This window comes from Mizuhopecten yessoensis, unplaced genomic scaffold (genome assembly GCF_002113885.1).
Source record: "Mizuhopecten yessoensis strain PY_sf001 unplaced genomic scaffold, ASM211388v2 scaffold11183, whole genome shotgun sequence".
NCBI classification, from domain to species: Eukaryota; Metazoa; Mollusca; class Bivalvia; order Pectinida; family Pectinidae; genus Mizuhopecten; species Mizuhopecten yessoensis.
In genome coordinates, this window is record NW_018408921.1 from 883,063 (window position 1) to 904,256 (window position 21,194).

The 21,194-nt window shown below is 37.7% G+C and overlaps 1 protein-coding gene across 2 annotated transcripts in view; it reads left to right on the top strand.

Moving 5' to 3' along the window:
* The first annotated feature begins 15,737 nt into the window (after positions 1 to 15,737).
* Positions 15,738 to 21,194, top strand: part of LOC110440512 (neuropilin-2-like) — a 65,595-nt gene continuing 60,138 nt past the window's right edge. Inside the window, exon 1 of one of the 2 annotated variants that reach the window (XM_021483634.1) lies at positions 15,738 to 15,770. The gene's annotated coding sequence lies outside the window, so the exon portion shown is untranslated. Of the gene's footprint in view, positions 15,771 to 17,106; positions 17,157 to 21,194 lie in introns of those variants that run through there. The other variant, XM_021483633.1, reaches the window with a different exon arrangement.

Sequence of the window (21,194 nt, forward strand, 5' to 3'; positions counted from 1 at the left end):
TTTGAATCCAAATAATGACTCTACTGTTTTGCACCGAGGCACAGTGTTAGCATATTTTGTGACAATGGACAGTAGTCATTTGGTTGTACCTGTAGATAATTCTTTAGGTGATGTTTGTACAGAATTTGTTGTTGATGAACAATGCAACAAGGTTGATGTTGAGAGTTCTACTGACCTAAACAAGGATAATAAGTTGATCAATGACACTCAGAATGTCGGTTACCAAAGATGTTTGTCTAACTTTGACTTGAATGTACCTAATTTGTCACCTACCCAATGTCAGTCTTTAAAAAAACCTGTCTATGTACCAACAAAGATGTGTTTGTTACAGATGATAATCCTTCACTTGGTTTTACAAATGTTGTTGAGCATGTCATCCATTTGAAACCGGGTTTCGTATCTAAGCACCAGCAACCCTATCGATTGTCGCCTGACAAGAAAGAGGTTCTACGAACTCAGTTAGACAATTTATTGAGTCCGGGTATCATTATGCCTGTAGATGAAAAGAAAGAATTGCCGGTCACTAGTCCTATTGTTTTGGTGTCTAAACAGAAGAAACCTGACTGTAAATCTCCTCAATCGGAGCGTGATTCCCATTTATCAGCATACCGATTTTGCTGTGACTTCCGTTATTTAAATTCTCAGACACAGCCATTTAGATACACCATCCCCAATCTTCAGGAACTCATTGAGTCGTTTACCACTCAGACTCCAAATTTCATAACCTCCATTGATATGAAGTCAGGATTCTTCCAGATGGGCATATCCCAAGAGTCAACCAAGTATACAGCATTTAATATATGCTTTGGTTCATAAGTTTCTTAGGCTACCTATGGGGCTTAGTACAGCTCCGAATACCTTCCAGATTTTAATGGATAAGGTTTTAAAGGGACTAACATTTCGATCTGTACTTTGTTACTTAGATGACATTTTAATTTGTACCAACACCTTTGAACAACATTTGAGGGATTAAGATGAGGTATTTGCACGTCTTCGTTCTGCAGGGTTAAAGTTAGGACCAAAGAAATGTGTTTTTGCTCCTGAAAAATGTGTTTTCCTTGGACATGAGATCTCCCGCGATGGTATCAGACCTCCGCCTGATCGTCTTGCTGTTGTGAACGACTATCCAACCCCAAAGAATCCGAAGGAGCTCCGTCGTGCGTTAGGTCTGTTTAGTTGGTTTTCGAAATACATCTCGCGCTTTAGTGAGATTGCTTACCCTCTTAATAAGTTGATGCAGAAAGGTGTTAGATTCCATTGGACAGACAGTCATGACCTCGCTTTTCAGACTTTAAAAAACTCACTAGGGACCTCCACAGCTTTGTCATTTCCAAACTATGACCTCGAATTTCGATTGACTGTTGATACCTCCAGTAAGGGCGTAGGATACATGTTGAACCAGTTATCGTCGGAGAACGATGTACGCATCATTCGCTTTGGCTCTAAAGGATTACAGAAGTACCAGCAGAGTTACGGCCCGACAAAACTAGAGTTATTAGGGATGGTATATAGCGTGCTTGATTGTGCATCGTATGTCCGTGGCCGCCACTTTGTCGTTGAATGTGACCATAAAGCATTGCACCCGCTTTTTCAGAAACAACTGAAGGGGGCCATATACGAACGATGGTTGGCTATCTTGCAGCAATTTGATGTGGAAATTCAGTACAAGCCCGCAGCCGAGATGGTTGTCCCGGACGCGCTATCGCGTTGTCACCCACATTCTCCATTTGGAACTATGGAATCCAGTCCTGCTGAGGATGACCTGAATTTCCCATATGCCGTGGATGAACATGCTACCGCAGTGAAACTTCCAACAGGTCACAATCTAGCATCTCTTGTTCGCATTTCGGATACTGAGTCAGAGATGGAGATTAACCGGATATCGTGTGTTCCTCACACAGAATGTTTTGATAAACTTTACTCCGAATATGATGCAGATTCTGAAGAGGACCCAACCCATACTCACCATCGTAAACGCCATATCAAACATCGAACACGTGACATAGCACCAGATACCACAAAGAACAATTTATATCGCCATAGTGACACTCCTTTTGTCTTGACAGAGACCCCTGTAGTTGATTTGAAACCATTACCCCCCAGTGAGACAGAGACTCGATTAGATTATTCAAGTACCTTTGAGAAACAGACTCAAGATGTTAATATGTGTACTTCGTCTTAGGAGAAAGAGACTCAGTTTGATTATGTGTATGGTGATGATGTGTTTGTCTCGGTCAGACTCTATGTCTTCCAATGTTCATGAGAAAGGGACTCAGTTAGATAATGATCGTCATGTTCCTCAATACGAGGTAGAGACTCAATTGGATTCCACATTGTCTAGTGATCATGTGTTTGAGGTAGAGACTCAGCTGGATGATAGAGATAAAACTGATAATTTACATGAGGTGGACACTCAAGTTGACTTGGTCCCGGTAGCTGAAAGTACTGCAAACAGTGATCAGGAGTTATCTGTAGAGCAGTGTGCTATTTTCCAACAACATGGATTTAGTGTGGAAAGCATGGCTCGTCTCCAGAAAGCAGACAAGGATTTTAAACCATTGATTGATTATCTACAATTCGAAACATTGACAGAGTCCCAAAAGTTAGCACGGAAACTTTTGCTCCGCAGTAATGACTTCGCTTTTATCGACTCGCTGTTATTTCACTCCAGAGTGACCAAGTCGAAACGCACACAGAACTTAGCTCATAAACAGCTAGTATTACCTGAAAGTGTGATACCCTCCATCTTGGACCTCTACCATGACTCCCCACTGAGTGGCCACGGTGGTATCCAGGATACACTGGATCGGCGTCGCGAGCACTATTATTTCCAACGCATGTCTGATATCGTAAATGATTATATCAAGTCATGCCCAGGATGTCAGCGTAGGAAAGTCACCAAAACCAAGGTGAAGAGCACCATAAGTGCATATCCAACCCCTTCTCGTCCATTCAAGGTTTGGGAGATCGACTTGTACGGACCTCTTCCAGCAAGTTATTCAGGAAACACATACACATACTAAATATGTTTGGACCTGTCCCATTGCTAATTCAGACGCATTGACAGTAGGAATGGCTATCTACCAGTTAGTGACAACATTTGGTGTCTGTGATACTTTGGTGTTGGACAATGGTACTGAATTTATTGCGAAAGCAACCCAGGTGACTTGTCGCTTACTCCAAATCCAGCAGAATTTTACTCCTAGCTTTGTTCATAAATGCTTGGGAGCCTGTGAGCGTACCCACCGTGTCTTAGCCGAGAGACTTACTCCTTACATGAATAAGACTAAAACTAACTGGGAACAGATCTTGCCATCCATTATGTTCTCTATGAATGCCGCGGTACACCGGATGACGGGATACTCACCTTTTGAAGTCTTGTTTGGCCAACGCCGAGCCTTTCCATTGTCGCATATATCAACTGATCTCGCCACACTACCTTCTAGTATTTCTGCGTACGTCCTCGACCTACAGAAACGCCTTGAACTCATTTGTACACAAATGTCTGAGACTATTGCTCATTCACAGGCAGACATGTTAAAAGGGAAAAAACATTCAAACCACCATATGACACTCCAGGCAGGGGATTATGTATACCTACAGAAAGAGCCAACAGGTGTGGGACATTAGCTGCAGAACATTTATTCTGATGTTATGGTCGTTAAGGAAGTCTTATCGTCGCATCTTGTTGTGCTTTCTGAGCCTCTCTCTGGGAAGGTTTATCACAAGCCAGTACATATTGACAGACTTAAACCTGCTCATGTTCGTGCACCAACCCCAAACAACTACTTTCGCGTAGTGTCTAATGTTAAGGTAGATCAGTTCGTCCAAACAGAGGATCACCCAGTATCTGCTAAGGAGGTATTGTCCTCAGATGGTTCCCATGATGTTCATTCTTCCTCCTCGGGCTCTCCTGACACTATCATCTCTGCACATTCAGCCATTACACCTGGGAAGTCTTCGTCAGAACAGGAAATTCCTCCGCCATCTCGTCCGCGACGTGTAATTCAGAGGCCAAAACGATTCTATGACTCTAGTTTTGTCAGTTCAGACTTCTTCACCTCCTAAGAAACCTCTGATAATGTATACTACAAAATCAAACGCGTGCTTGCACAGAGAGGTTCTGGAGAGTCGCTCGAATATTTAGTTCAGTTTCGGGGAGAACCTGCATAGAACGCTTTGTGGCTGAAACCCCTGGATCTAAATTCTCGTGCCCGGGAAAAATGTTTGCAAAATCCCCCAAAGACTGTGAAATATTAGATTTCATGCTTTGTATCAAATGTAGCTAGTACTATCCATTGACATTCTTCAAAGATGTGTTTGAAATGCTAATTTTCATTTATTGCAGTATTCTAATCCAACTTATACAATTACCTGAATACTGATTCCATATTAATAGAACTGTATTCAAATTTTCTGGTTCATTTTCATTTTCATTGTATATTTTTTATGGAATTCATTTGTTGCTTGAATTGTCTTCAAATTATGGTTGATTCATTGACTTTTACAATTGTATTCAACTTTATTGATTTATGTTGTCAGATTGAATTGTATTTGAATTTCCTGATTCACATTCACTTTTATTCTAGTCATATTCATTTTTATTGAATTGTATTCAAATGTATTGATTCATGTTGATCAATTTGTATGATTGAATTTCTTATTCACTGTTGATTGAATTGTATTCCAAATTATTGATTCAACTAGAACTCATAATCATGTGCCTTGAATTTATTGATTAAATATTGTTTGAATTGTATTCAGATTCATTGATTCACCATACCTTTGACAGTTGAATTTTAATGCCTATTCAGATCTACTATTCATGTCAAACATGTCTATTGAATTTTGATCGCTTTTCTTGATTTATTACAATGATATTCAAATGACGTATCAATTTGCAGTGTTTGATTGTTTTGATATTCTAGTTTTATTTTCAAATACTTGCCGAGTGCAGGTTGAGCATTTCTGTTCGGTTATATTATCAAGCTAAATTTTTCATGTGGTATGTATATATACATATATATATTTCCCCATGGTGCTAATGAAACAAAATCAAATAGAATTGTGTATTGTCTCTATGTACGTTGTTTACATCCCATACAATCTGTTTATATGCAAGCCAGAAATTATAATATTTTGTCATCATTTGTGTGCCATTTATGCTGAAGTACATGTTTTCCTGTATGGTTGTAACTCAAGCATTGACCTTTTCAATGTATTTTATCACTGGCCATGGTTTACTACTTTTACAACTGTATTGGTGTCTACAACTTGTATTTAATTCAGTTTTGGTAAGAAATATTCCTTAAAGATAAGAGTGCCATATAACTATTTGCAATCTACTGGCTTTAGAATGATTTCTTTACTATTACCTTATAATCAATATATGTGAAAGATGAGCTTCTTTTTTTTTTTTTTTTTTGAAATAAATTTGAAACATATTACCTGAAGCTTTACTGCTTATTGATTTAACAATATTTGTATAATACAGTGCATAACATCAAGTCCATCGTACATTATTGTTTATTACAAATATAAATGGTGATTCTTTAAAAAGTGGTTTATGTTGGATAGATGTCTATTGGAGATTATGTGAGGTTAATATGGTCAGGCATTACCTATTACTAGTTACTAGTCACTCTATTAATGTATATCAAATACAGATCTAGTTGTACTACATTCTAGTTTGTACTTGTGTGTGTAATGTCTAAGTTTGATAGCTGCTCTTGCTGCATTTTCTATGTCAGTTTCGGGGACGGGGATGTTGTATTCCTGTTTAAATAGACATGGAAAATGCATAAATAGCCGAAAATACTGATTGATTAAACAACATGATTTAACTAAATATGTTGTCTGAAAACTGTACATTTGACAATATAAAATTCCGGATATTTTGTACAGCCATTTTCTAAAATTACAATCTCCACAAATCCGAATATTATGTAATAATTTGCTTTGTATGTTAGTCTTGATGAAACAATAAAATGGAGACATGCCGCTGAAACTACTAGCCTATGTTTAATTTGTCTGATTGCTACAGCAGGATATGTCGATGTCCCTAGTGAACCTAGGTGTAATGAGTTTTGTGTTGGTTAAACTCATAATGCAGTTTAATCAATTTTAAATAATTCATGATTCAATTGGATCTCCCATTGTCATGAAAATAAAACGCTGCTTAAAACTCATTCTGCCATCGTGGTCCTCGTGTTCACAGACATATTTAATGGCCAACGTCTCGTTGAAATCGATAAAAATATTTATGATGGGTAATTATGTTACTTTGTGTTTCGATGAATAACAATACACACTATATCAACAAACCTCCTGCAGACTGACGTACAAGGTCAACCTCGTATCGGNACCTTAGCTGTTTATAGGACGTTAAACCATACTAAACCAAACCAAACCAATCGTGAAAGCAGCAGGCCTTATACTTTTAAACTATTATTTTCGCGATCCCCAACCTGCAGGGGTGAACACTCCAAATAGGTATTTGCAAAATGATACAAATTCTATAATATCAATGATAAAACAACATTTTTCATTAATGGTTTGGTTTTGGTTTTAAAGGGTTTAGCGTCCTATCAACAGCTAATGTCATTTTAAGACGTACCTCAATGTGTGTTGTGTCGTGTATGCGTGTATGTGTGCTTGTGGGCTATAGGTATGGCTAAAGGTATCGTTAGAATATAGTTACGGTAAAGAAACATCGATTTAAAAACCAATGGAGGAAACTGTATCAAACATTTGTTAACAGTTTGGACATCGTGGAATTTGTAAAGCAATATGTTTTAGGATTAACGCTTTGTCAAATGTTTGGTTTAGTTTGGTATAATTTTATTTAACGTCCTATTAACAGCTAAGGTCATTTAAGGACGTGCCTCCATGTATTTAGTGTATGTGTGTTTGCTTGTGTATCCAGGAGACGGGGTATGTTGGTGTGCTTGCCTTCTTGTGATAGCGCGGATCTGATGCCAATTTTAAAGTCTTATCTCACTGCAATACCATGCCGAAGGCACTGGGTGAAGCTGATATTGCCATTACCTGAAATGTTGAAGCACGTGATTGTTATTACCTGAAATGCTGAAGCAAGTGATTAACTACCATTTTTAAAGACTTCGATATGTCCCGGCCTGTGGACAGAGCTAATTGCCTTCCTCACCTTGGCCAAAGCTCAACACCAAAGGCAAAAGTGAGGCACTGTCAAGCAAGAGCTAGGATATAGAGGTGGTAAGAAGTTGTTTGGTTTTATTTTGTTTAACATTCATCAAAAGCGAAGGTCATGTAAGAACGTACATCCATGAATGTAGTGTATGCGTGCTTGCTTGTGTGGATGCAGGAAACGGGGTATGATGGCCCTTGCCTCCTTTTGATAGCGCGGATCTGATGCCGACTTTAAAGTGTTATTTCACTGAAATTCTATGCCTAAAACACTAACATATCACACACATACACTACACGCGTGCATCTTGCACACAGGGGAGGCCGTCTTTAAATTACCTTAGCTGTTAATAGGACGTTAAACAAAATCAAACAAACAAACAAAAATAAGGCAGTTGTTGCCATTCCCTTAAATGCTGAGGGTAAAGCAGGGAATAACAAATATTATTTTAGTAAGAGAGAAATATAAAGATCCCGAACATTGCAATGGGTGCAGCTGATTAATTGTGATCGCTTTCGTGTCCGCAAGAAAACGGCACAAAAGCAAATCCTTAATTCTGCAGGGTTTCCACTTAAGCCGCCTCTTACGATCGATCATGCAGGGATGAACTTTTGTGAGGACATTTAAACCCGAACAAAACCCCTTATTATCGTGTCAAGATATTCAATTTGCACAGTCTGGTCCTGATCAGAAAATCGTCTGCTACGTATACCTACATCGCTGTTTCACTACCTTTGTTTTGGCCAGTTAATTATGCTAATTTTCTCTTGATATTTAATTCATACGAAATGTCTTACTTATTCAAATTAATGCACACGGGTATGTACCACTCGGAGAGTATTTAATCGATATTATGTTTTCGTATTGCTGTAGAGTCCTACGATCGATTACAATCATGTATTGGTCTCAGTAAGAATTTCAATAATACTCTAATAAATAAATGATAATATGACGCTTTCGTCTCGTTTGGAAGATTTTACATTTTAATTGAATTTTGTCGTATGAACTAATAATGCACCCCAGCATTTTATTTGTTTGATACACATTTTGCAAGATAATATGGTCTATAATTTATGACATATACATATTCGTTTAACAAAATAATTCATGTAGCAAAACATTACAAAATGTGTATTCCCCAATTCCAGGTAAAGCACTATTAGGTATTGTATATATTCACCCTCTTTATGTTTATGATGTAACATGTATCACTATATTTCACCTATTTAAATAGTGTTAGACAATCAAATATCATTACATGTTTTACGGCCAATAGCGATACATGCATCTTCAACTATATAGTGATGTATATGTTTATATAAAGGTATGTACAAAACATATGTATCGGGTTAATGTAATGGACAGTTATTGTATAATGTATATAAATATACATGTGTAATACCTGTCTGTGGTAGTATATATACGTGTGTATTACCTATGATGGTATATACATGTGTAATACATGTATGTGGTAGTATATACACGTGTCATATCTGTCTGTGGTAGCATATGCATGTGTAATACTGTCATAGATAATACAGTTGTGTGACCGCACAAGGCACCAAAAACACCGTGCATACATCGTCCACACATGGTGCGCACCACTGGGCGATTTTACAATCGTTCGCCCCGTTGTGCGCTTCTCTCCACATAGTTGTGCGATTTGGTCCAGTTAGTTGATCAATATTACAGAATGAAAAAATACGGAAGGCTCGAATGCAATAATATATACTGTATATATTACTGTCATTTATAATAACAATAATTAAGATTATGTACAATTTTACAACGCGTGTAAAACAGTATACAGTGACCGTTAGACACTCAAAAATGGATTGGACAGGCAAATAACAATTTGATGATTGACCAGAGTTTTACCTGACGCCTTGTGCCTGACATAGAGAGCCGATATATGTATGATACCGTATGACTGTTATCAAAACACAACTGGACCTTTAGTATTGGTTATTTGCATTCGTTTTGGTCTACGGTCCAGGTACAAAGTTGAAGTGTTTACCTGTGATGCCGGGACTGTGTTGTAATTTTACATGTGCCTATTAAGGTCGTTTACAAAACACCAAAAACACCATTTTTAAGAAAGTATAGACAGAAAGATAAGCCTATAGATGTAGTTTGAATATAGCAACATACTAAACAAGAGGCCCAATGGGCATGCATCGCTCACCTGGTATAAATCTCACACTTGTAATTTTAAAAGTGATCTAAAACAAAGCTACAGGCAACATAACAGTTTTCATAATTTAAAGTCATCCAAAAAAACTGTTAAAAGATTTAAAACAAGTCACCCCTTTGACGTTGAAAGTCGAACAAGGTAATTATGTTGAACAGATTTTATAGCCCTTCATCTCAGGATGCAACTTGCAAAATATCACCACAATATCCCTTGTTAATTAAAATCAGGTCATTTAAATGTTTATACATATTTCACAAAATGTGACCTTGAAAGTGGGTCAAGGTTATTCACATAAAAAAGCTTGATAGCCCTTTATTCGAGTTTGCCACTGGTCATGGCTAAAAACAATATTCAGAAGAAGTCGTTGAAAGATTTTAAACAAATTTGACCCCCGTGACCTTTAATATAAGTCAAGGTAATTCTATTTAACAAACTTGGTAGCCCTCGATCCCAGCATAATACTGACCAGATATCAACATTCTAGGCCTTATGGTTATTTAAGAAGTTGTTTAAAGATTTTAACATATTTGACCCCTGTGGCCTTGAATATAAATCAAGGTCATCATTTTAACAAACTTGGTAGCCCTTTATCCTTGTCGTCTTTTGACTTGATATCATCACCCTGGGCATTTTGGTTATTCAGAAGAAGTTGTTTAAAGTTGTTTAACATATTTAGCCCCTGTGACCTTGAATATGGGCGAAGGTCATTTATTTGAGCAAACTAAGTAGCCCTTCATCCTAGCATGCTACTGACCAAATATCATCAAACTGGTCCTTTTGGTTATTCTGAAGAAGTTGTTTAAAGCTTTTAACATATTTGACCCCTGTGACCTTGAATATAGGTGAAGGTCATTCATTTGAACAAATTTGGTAGCCCTTCATCTCAGCATGCTACTGGTAAAATATCATGACCCTGGTCATTTTGGTTATTCAGAAGAAGTTGTTTGAAGTGGTTTTTTTTTTACATATTTGTCCCCTGTGACCTTGAATATAGGTGAAGGTAATTCATTTGAACAAATTTGGTAGCCCTTTATCTCAGCATGCTACTGGTAAAATATCATGACTCTGGTCATTTTGGTTATTCAGAAGAAGTTGTTTAAAGTTTTAAACATATTTGACCCCTGTGACATTGAATATAAGTGAAGGTCATTCATTTGAACAAACATGGTAGCCGTTCATTCCAGCATGCTTCTGGCAAAATATCATTACCCTGGGCATTTTGGTTATTCAGAAGAAGTTTAAAGATTGTTTTACATATTTAACCCCTGTGACCTTGAAAATTGGTGAAGATAATTTTGAACAAACTTGGTAGCCCTTCATCCCAGTTTACTTGTGGCCAAATATTATCAACCTTGGTATTTTTTTTATTAAGAAGAAGTTAATAAAGTAAAATATTGACGCCGGACGCCGCACCACGGCAAAAGCTGACCTGGCCCGAAATCAAATGTATATGTTTAAGCATGAAACCGTATACGTTGTTAAGCCATTCCTCAATTTACACAACTTTCGTCGATCGTCCGGACAAATGTACACAAGCAGTGATTGTCCAATTTGTTATCGTTCGCACTTCGTGCACACATCATCCACACACCGTGAACATATTGTGCACACACCACACATCGTGTAACGTTGTGCGATCCCACAACTGTAAATATCATATTTAATAACTGTGAGTTATAGTAAATACAAGTGTAATATTTGTCCAAGATACTGAATACATGAGTTTAATCTGTCTGTGGTATTATATATATTTCTATGTTTAACACATGTATATACATCTGCTGATCATGAAGATTTGGATACAAATGGATATAAAAAAAAGAAATGTATCTGTACTTCATAATTATATTCTGTATAGTACCTTTATATACTGTGTATAGCTATCAAGTCCTTAATGGAGCACAACCAATCCCTGAGTACTTCCTCCCTGGGTCATAGCATGGAAATTGTTGAGATCCCAAAACTCAAATTTCTTGTATAGTAAGAGGTAATCTTAACAACCAATAAGACAACTCTTATATATATGAGGTATAATAATCACTTCCCTACAGCGAATAGGGACCTGAAATGCCCTGATGTATGGTAGTTGTATACCTGATGTAAAGGAGGTTTATACCTGATGTATATGAGGTGATACCTGATGTGTGGGAGGTGGTGATAACTGATGTATAGATGGTGTATACCTTATATATGGGAGGTGTATACCTGATGTGCGGGAGGTGTATTCCTGATGTAAAGAAGGTGTTTACCTGGTGTATAGGAGGTGATACCGAATATATAGATGGTGTATACCTGATGTATAGATGGTGTATACCTGATGTATAGATGGTGTATACCTGATGTATAGGTGTATACCTGATGTATAGGTGTTTACCTGATGTATGGGAGGTGCATACCTGATGTATAGGAGGTGTTTACCTGATATATTGGAGGTATACATCTGATTTATAGAAAGTTCGCATCTGATGTATAGGTGTATATCATACGTCACTCATTCGCCCCTGGGGAGGGGGAAACATTGCTGTAGTTTATGAAGGGAAAGGAGCCTCAATGGTGTACATTTCCTAATGTGCTGCATCAAATGTGAATTTCACAACCCCTGGGACACCTATTCTTCCCTGGGGAGGGGTAAAGTTTGCTTATTACATTATTTCCCTTTTATCTGACAATTACTTGATATACAATGTAATATTTATGTTTGTCACATCACAACAAATAGCAATTGTATTACAGCTCAGGTGACTGTTAACGCCCATGGGGATTTTGTTTTAATGTACTGTAGTAAAACCCTACTGACCTATTAGATGTTGGTTACAGGAACTTGTCACATGCTAAAGGTAAAAGTATCAAACTTAGCTTAGAATAAATGGTATACCTCTTACCTTTCCAGGCAGACACATTTCATGTCACGGAAACCAGGTTGTTAATAACTAACATAAAACAAATAACAACTTCATGAACATGCTATAACAGACACAAAATTAACGAGGCTGATTACAAAAAAAACAATATTAATCGAAATGAATTTGCAAAACTCACTTTATATTTGAGTATTTGGTGACTCTTATTATAAAAAGTCTGCGCTCTTACCGAGTTTGGCATCATCATCACAGCTGCACTAGACCTACTGGACCCACAACATGAAAGTACTAAGAAACCTATTCTCATTTTCTCTCTCTGTTTAAAAAAACCGTGCGAAAATCTGATGAATGATAGTTATCCTCACCAACAAGAACAATTTCTTTAAGTCCAGTAAAAATTCAACTATTGTTCAAATAAATGAAAGGGACCTTCGGGACACTCGAGTGCATTCGGAAAAGTTTATAATTCGGGATTATTAGAACTATTTTAGTATATAGTTATATGTGCTTTCTAATACCATTCTTAAACAAGAGGCCCAGAGGGTCTGTATCGCTCACCTGAATAATAAAGTAACCACGGTAATAAAATCCCTCCAATGGTGCAGAAGAGGAGGGAATTTAAAGATTTAAACCTCTAATTTCGCTATTGGGCCCCGCAACTCTCAGCCCCCAGGAGGTCCAAACCAAACGTTTATTCAAAATTAAGTCCACTTTGCCTAAGGATGCTCCAGGTTAAATTGGGATAAAAGTCCCTTAATTCCTATGGTAGAAGAAGGATTTCAAAGATTTTACCTCTATTTTCCCTATTGGACCACACCTCTCTGTCCCAAGGGGGGGCACACCAATCGTTTATACAAAATTGAGTCCCCTTTACCCAAGGATGCTCCATACCAAATTAGGATAAAATTCCACAATCCCAACAGTAAAAGAAGGATTTTAACGTCCTATTAACAGCTAAGGTCATTTAAGGACGGCCTCCCCTGTGTGCAAGATGCATGCATGTAGTGTATACATGTGTTTTGGGAGGCTGCGATATGTCCGTATTTGTCTCTTTGTGGTAGCGCGGAACTGATACCGACTTTATAGTGCTACCTCACTGAAACATACTGCCGAAGACACCCAGCAGGACGCCCCACCCGGTCACATTATACTGACAACGGGCGAACCAGTCGTCCCATTCCTAATTTGCTGAGCGTTAAGCAGGAGTAGTAACTGTAATTTTAAAGACTTTGGTATGTGTCGGCCAGGGGACAGAATCCAAAGCATTCCTCACAGGGCGAATGCTCAACAAACGGCCAAAAGTGAGGTATTGTCAAAGGAGACATTAGGAAGAAGAAAGATGTTTAGAAAGAAGAGAATGGACAAGGTCCCAAATTTAGTCGCCTCTTACATTTGGGGGCAGCAGGTACAATTCATACACCCTACCTGAAGGGACTTGGTCTAAGGAATGCTCCCGACCAAATAAGGATAAAATCCCTTCATTCCTACTGTAGAAAGGTTTTCCCCCTATTTCCCCTATTGGCCATCCCTCTGCTCCTTCGGGTAGGTGAGTTAAATAGTGGCTACACAACGGATGGTTGTTGAACGTGGTATTTATTTCACTCGAGGTAGTTAATTTTCAAAAGTTACAAAAGAGTTTTAGCGAGTGTCTTTCTAACGAAAGTGAAATAAATACCATACTCAAAAACCACGAGTCGTGTGATCTGTTTCTACCACAATCTCAGTCGGAAACAGCTTGAGTATTTCCTGATTTGAATAGCATACACATATTTTGTTGACAAGTCTTGCGTGGTGATAGGGGGGGGGGGGGGGGGGGTATGTATGCATAAGGAGTAGAGAAAAAAACGAAACAGCGTCGCCGAGAGAGAGAATACCTTAAATCAGAAGGTAAAAGTTATAAACAAGGGGAGATAACTCCCCCAATATCGATCGATGATGGTGACGTCAAATTCGACGATCGTGACGTCATCTTAAGCTTCCCGTACGACTTGGACAATCTTATACTAACCATCCAGTCTGAGAAAGAGAACGACAGGCAATCAGTAACAACAGGGACCGCATCTAGAAACAGCACAGACAACACATGTACAAACAAAGACACGCACATAATCTACACTACCCTGTGGGTATATTATCCGAAAAGATTATGGAATCACTTACCTTACTCTTTTATCATACCTCCAGCTAATGTATCTTTGTGAATTGTTTACGTGTTAACTATTATTTTTAGTTCAAACAAGGACGCTACAGCACCTGCTACAGCACCGACACAAACACAATCACTTCCTACACGAAAAAAAAGGTTCATCTCAATTTGATACCACACTCGAACACAATGTAAATAAATAAATTTTATATTGTAAATAACGCATGTTGTAACTATTTATTGTTTGTAAATATGTTTTATGCATAAGATTATCAAGGAAAATGAAAATATACGATTAAAAAGAGGAGAAAAGAAACGAAAAGAGAGAAAAAAAACAACGAAACATCGTCGCCGAGAGAGAATACCTGAAATCAGCAGGTAAAAGTTAGAAACAAGGGGAGCTAATTCCGTCGGTAAATGCCAAATTGATGACGTCACACGCAATACACACACCTATTGAAAACTATGTACAAGTAATAGCGATTTTCATTTCTGTATGCATTCTTTCTCCTCATGCAAGGTTCGCAGGTCTGTCAAGCATTGCAGAGAGAGAGAGAGACAGTCCATAGATGCAATACCTGAAATCAGCAGGTAAAAAGTCAGAAACAAGGGGAGTTAGTTACGTCACACTCAATATACACACCTATTGGGGAGATAATTCAGTCGGTAACACTAAAATTGATGACGTCACACGCAAAAAAACACATGATGAATAGATGAGGATCTGGGGCCCTAGGTTAAGGGGGTTGCTAAGACGCCGTCTTGGATCCAAGATGGCGGATTTCCTTAGCAACACCCCCCCCCCAGATACTCATCTATTCATCAAATACAGTTCAATGCTTAAATCGAGCGTCTGTAGCAATTTTGCCTGAAACTAGCGATCAAATCTTTTAGCATCGTCTTCTTTTGGTATTGCCTTAATAACCCCCTTTTCCCATCGCATAACCTCACAAAAGTCACCTACATTTGCCGGATGTTGACAGCAGACGACGTAAACAATACAACAAGCGGCAAAAACCGCGTGAAAAAAATGTGTCCGGTCAAGGTTCATCTTCTCGACCAATCAAAACTACAGAAGGTCATATACCACGTGTGGTGTATAACTCAACTTATTTATTCAACAGTCTGCATGTTTATACAATGATCTGAGAGTGGAATAATACAGCGCATTGTGGAAGATAAATATATATGCTTATATAATAATTCATATTTAAAAATATATGAACTAAAGTTATTGATTTTCACTTTATCAGTGTTAAGTATATTTCATGCAGAAAAATACGCAACCGTATGAGTACGGAGTCAGCTTTTCATATTTGCTGTTTGTCACACTCTACATAAAAAATGATCAATTTTGCTGCGGGAGATACACTGTCGGGCATACAGCGAGGCACTTGCTGACCTGTCAGTATTCTTGTTGATCGACTTATTCCCGTTTGTTTTATAAATGCTGTATTAATGCAGTTCTACATTTATTGTGATCAAATTTGATTTGCATTTAAATTTAAAATCATGGTCATAACATAATTCGTTGTAAAGTCTAGTCTTAAATCATTAGACAGATTCTTAAGCCATTATCATCAGATGGTGTGCTCTTCATAATGTCCATCGTTTGTGGTTCGTCGTCTATCGGTCCTTAAAAATTCTTGTTAGAGTTATTTCTCAAAAAGTAACGGATCTTTCTCACACTTAACATGCATGTTTTCCCATGATCTGTAGTTGCCCATATAACATTTCGCGGCTGAATGAAATACTAAGATGGCTGACGGGCGGTCATGTTGAATGATGCGTGATGCGCTACCTCTTAGAAAACACTGAACATGTATGATCGTTAATATACAATTTTTGGACTGTTCCCAATCCTCAATTTGGATAAAACAGATATTAGTTCTATTTCCAAGATAAACCAGTAGGAATCTTTTTCTAAAATTGCACTGGGATACAACGGGCCTGTTCGCCCCTTGTCAGTATAATGTGACCGGTGGTGTGTCCTGCTGGGTGTCTTCGGCAGTATGTATCAGTGTTGTAACACTATAAAGTCGATATCAGTTCGCACTATCAGAAGGAGACAAACACGCATATATCGCAGCCTTCAAAACACGCACGGGTACACTACACGCATGCATCTTTCACACAGGGGAGGCCGTCCTTAAATGACCATACATATAGCTGTTGTTAGGACGTTAAAAAATACTAAACCAAACCTATTCGTTCCCGAATTATATGTAAATCAACCTTACTTTTATGCCCTGGCCCAAAGTCCTTAAATGACCTTAGCTGTTAATAGGACGTTAAACAAAACTAAACCAAAAAAAGCGTGTGGCCACGCATTAACATTTACTGTACAACGTTGAAACGTCTTCATAAATGTTTTACCATGACTGTAAAAGACCATATGGGACTCTACCGCGAGATGAAAACATAGCCGATTAAATACACCCGTGGCGTACATATCCGTGTGCATTTAATTAACTTAACAAAAATCATAAGTAACCTGCCGAAGCATAGGTAGCGTGAAGCGATGTAGGTATACGTAGCAGACAATGTTTTTTTTATCAGGACACTGATGCGAAAATATTGATTAACTTTATAATAGGATATCGTTGATTATTCATGTAGGAATAGCAAGGGATTCCAAATAATCATATGGAGATATTGGCTAACCCGAGGCAGACATTGGTGCATGTTGGTACGTGCATTATGCCAGATGTTGTTTATAAATAACTATAGTTGGACATGCATTGGTTATAACGATAGCTGGGCACACATTGACAGAGAACAGTATCGAAGGTAGGCATAGTGTTAAAGTATCTAAATGTTATTTGTTGTAACTTCTGTATACTTATAATCCTGCGTGTGAAGCTATTGTGTTTCGATCTTGCCAGTTGTTAAAACAAATTTCTATATTTTGGACTGTTGTGAGTTACACTTGCGCTTATACTGCCAATAAACCTGATCATTTTTCATCCGATTTGACGTCATTAACGACCTTAGCTGTTAGTAGGACGTTAAACCAAAATAAATCCAAAACATACTTTTTTGTTTTCGCTTTTATCTTTGTTGTTCTCTGTCTGTTAGCACACCTAAGGTTTTGCCGTGACTATCCTTTTAACCATTATATGAAGTTTTATGTGCTTAAAACAGCAATAAAAATGCATATTAACATCATTTACCTCGCAATAATACCCGAAATGTCACTTGTGAACAAATTCAATTATTTGCATTTATAATTATACGTTAATAATGAACGGATTCTAAGCCCATCGTCATCAGATGGTGTTGTATTCATATTGCACTTCGTTCGTGGTCCAGACATTAGGAAGAAGAAAGATGTTTAGAAAGAAGAGAATGGACAAGGTCCCAAATTTAGTCGCCTCTTACGAACACGAACATATCGCAGCCTCCCAAAATACACACACATACACTACACGCATGCATCTTGCACACAGGGGAGGCCGTCCTTAAATGACCTTAGCCGTTAATAGGACGTTAAACAAAATCAAACAAACAAACAAACAAACGACTATCCTTTTAACCATTATATGAAGTTTTATGTGCTTAAAACAGCAATAAAAATGCATATTAACATCATTTACCTCGCAATAATACCCGAAATGTCACTTGTGAACAAATTCAATTATTTGTATTTATAATTATACGTTAATAATGAACGGATTCTAAGCCCATCGTCATCAGATGGTGTTGTATTCATATTGCACTTCGTTCGTGGTCCAGACATTAGGAAGAAGAAAGATGTTTAGAAAGAAGAGAATGGACAAGGTCCCAAATTTAGTCGCCTCTTACGAACACGAACATATCGCAGCCTCCCAAACTACACACACATACACTCCACGCATGCATCTTGCACACAGGGGAGGCCGTCCTTAAATGACCTTAGCTGTTAATAGGACGTTAAACAAAATCAAACAAACAAACAAACAAACGACTATCCTTTTAACCATTATATGAAGTTTTATGTGCTTAAAACAGCAATAAAAATGCATATTAACGTCATTTACCTCGCAATAATACCCGAAATGTCACTTGTGAACAAATTCAATTATTTGTATTTATAATTATACGTTAATAATGAACGGATTCTAAGCCCATCGTCATCAGATGGTGTTGTATTCATATTGCACTTCGTTCGTGGTCCAGACATTAGGAAGAAGAAAGATGTTTAGAAAGAAGAGAATGGACAAGGTCCCAAATTTAGTCGCCTCTTACGAACACGAACATATCGCAGCCTCCCAAAATACACACACATACACTACACGCATGCATCTTGCACACAGGGGAGGCCGTCCTTAAATGACCTTAGCTGTTAATAGGACGTTAAACAAAATCAAACAAACAAACAAACAAACGACTATCCTTTTAACCATTATATGAAGTTTTATGTGCTTAAAACAGCAATAAAAATGCATATTAACGTCATTTACCTCGCAATAATACCCGAAATGTCACTTGTGAGCAAATTCAATTATTTGCATTTATAATTATACGTTAATAATGAACGGATTCTAAGCCCATCGTCATCAGATGGTGTTGTATTCATATTGCACTTCGTTCGTGGTCCAGACATTAGGAAGAAGAAAGATGTTTAGAAAGAAGAGAATGGACAAGGTCCCAAATTTAGTCGCCTCTTACGAACACGAACATATCGCAGCCTCCCAAACTACACACACATACACTCCACGCATGCATCTTGCACACAGGGGAGGCCGTCCTTAAATGACCTTAGCCGTTAATAGGACGTTAAACAAAATCAAACAAACAAACAAACAAACGACTATCCTTTTAACCATTATATGAAGTTTTATGTGCTTAAAACAGCAATAAAAATGCATATTAACGTCATTTACCTCGCAATAATACCCGAAATGTCACTTGTGAACAAATTCAATTATTTGTATTTATAATTATACGTTAATAATGAACGGATTCTAAGCCCATCGTCATCAGATGGTGTTGTATTCATATTGCACTTCGTTCGTGGTCCAGACATTAGGAAGAAGAAAGATGTTTAGAAAGAAGAGAATGGACAAGGTCCCAAATTTAGTCGCCTCTTACGAACACGAACATATCGCAGCCTCCCAAACTACACACACATACACTACACGCATGCATCTTGCACACAGGGGAGGCCGTCCTTAAATGACCTTAGCCGTTAATAGGACGTTAAACAAAATCAAACAAACAAACAAACAAACGACTATCCTTTTAACCATTATATGAAGTTTTATGTGCTTAAAACAGCAATAAAAATGCATATTAACGTCATTTACCTCGCAATAATACCCGAAATGTCACTTGTGAGCAAATTCAATTATTTGCATTTATAATTATACGTTAATAATGAACGGATTCTAAGCCCATCGTCATCAGATGGTGTTGTATTCATATTGCACTTCGTTCGTGGTCCAGACATTAGGAAGAAGAAAGATGTTTAGAAAGAAGAGAATGGACAAGGTCCCAAATTTAGTCGCCTCTTACGAACACGAACATATCGCAGCCTCCCAAACTACACACACATACACTACACGCATGCATCTTGCACACAGGGGAGGCCGTCCTTAAATGACCTTAGCCGTTAATAGGACGTTAAACAAAATCAAACAAACAAACAAACAAACGATCATGCAATTGGGGGCAGCAGGTACAATTCTTACGCCCTACCTGCAGGGACTTGGTCTAAGGAATGCTCCAGACCAAAAAAGGATAAAATCCCTTCATTTCTACAGTAGAAAGGTTTTCCCTCTATTTCCCCTATTGGCCCCACCCCTCTGCCCCTTCGGGCAGGTGAGCTAAAGATATACGCTTATATAATAATTCATATTTAAAAATAAATGAACTAAAGTTATTGATTTTCACTTTATCAGTGTTAAGTATATTTCATGCAGAAAAATACGCAACCGTGTGAGTACGGAGTCAGCTTTTCATATTTGCCGTTTGTCACACTCTACATAAAAAAGGCCATATTATCAATATCACTAAATCCAAAATGATCAATTTTGCTGCGGGAGATACACTGTCGAGCATACAGCGAGGCACTTGCTGACCTGTCAGTATTCTTGTTGATCGACTTATTCCCGTTTGTTTTATAAATGCTGTATTAATGCAGTTCTACATTTATTGTGATCAAATTTGATTTGCATATAAATTTAAAATCATGGTCATAACATAATTCGTTGTAAAGTCTAGTCTTAAATCATTAGACAGATTATTAGGCCATTATCATCAGATGGTGTGCTCTTCATAATGTCCATCGTTTGTGGTTCGTCGTCTATCGGTCCTTAAAAATTCTTGTTAGAGCTATTTCTCAGAAAGTAACGGATCGGTCTCAAACTTAACATGCATGTTTTCCCATGATCTGTAGTTGCCCATATAACATTTTGCGGCTAAATGGAATACTAAGATGGCTGACGGGCGGCCATGTTGAATGATGCGTGATGCTCTACCTCTTAGAAAACACTGAACATGTATGATCGTTAATATACAATTTTTGGACTGTTCCCAATCCTCAATTTGGATAAAAAAACAGATATTAGTACTGGGATAGGGTCAGATAAAGCCCAGGGTCAGATGGATTTACAACAGAATTTTTCAAATGCTTTTGGGGAAAACTGGGGGAGTTTATAGTCAGATCAATAAATTTTGGTTATCGTACAGGACAACTTTTTTTAACGCAGAGACAGGGAATAATAACTTGTATACCAAAAGCAGATAAAACAAGGCATTTCACTAAAAAGGTGGAGACCCATATCACTATTAAACATTGTGTACAAAATTGCGTCAGGAACTATAGCTAATAGGATAAAAATTGTT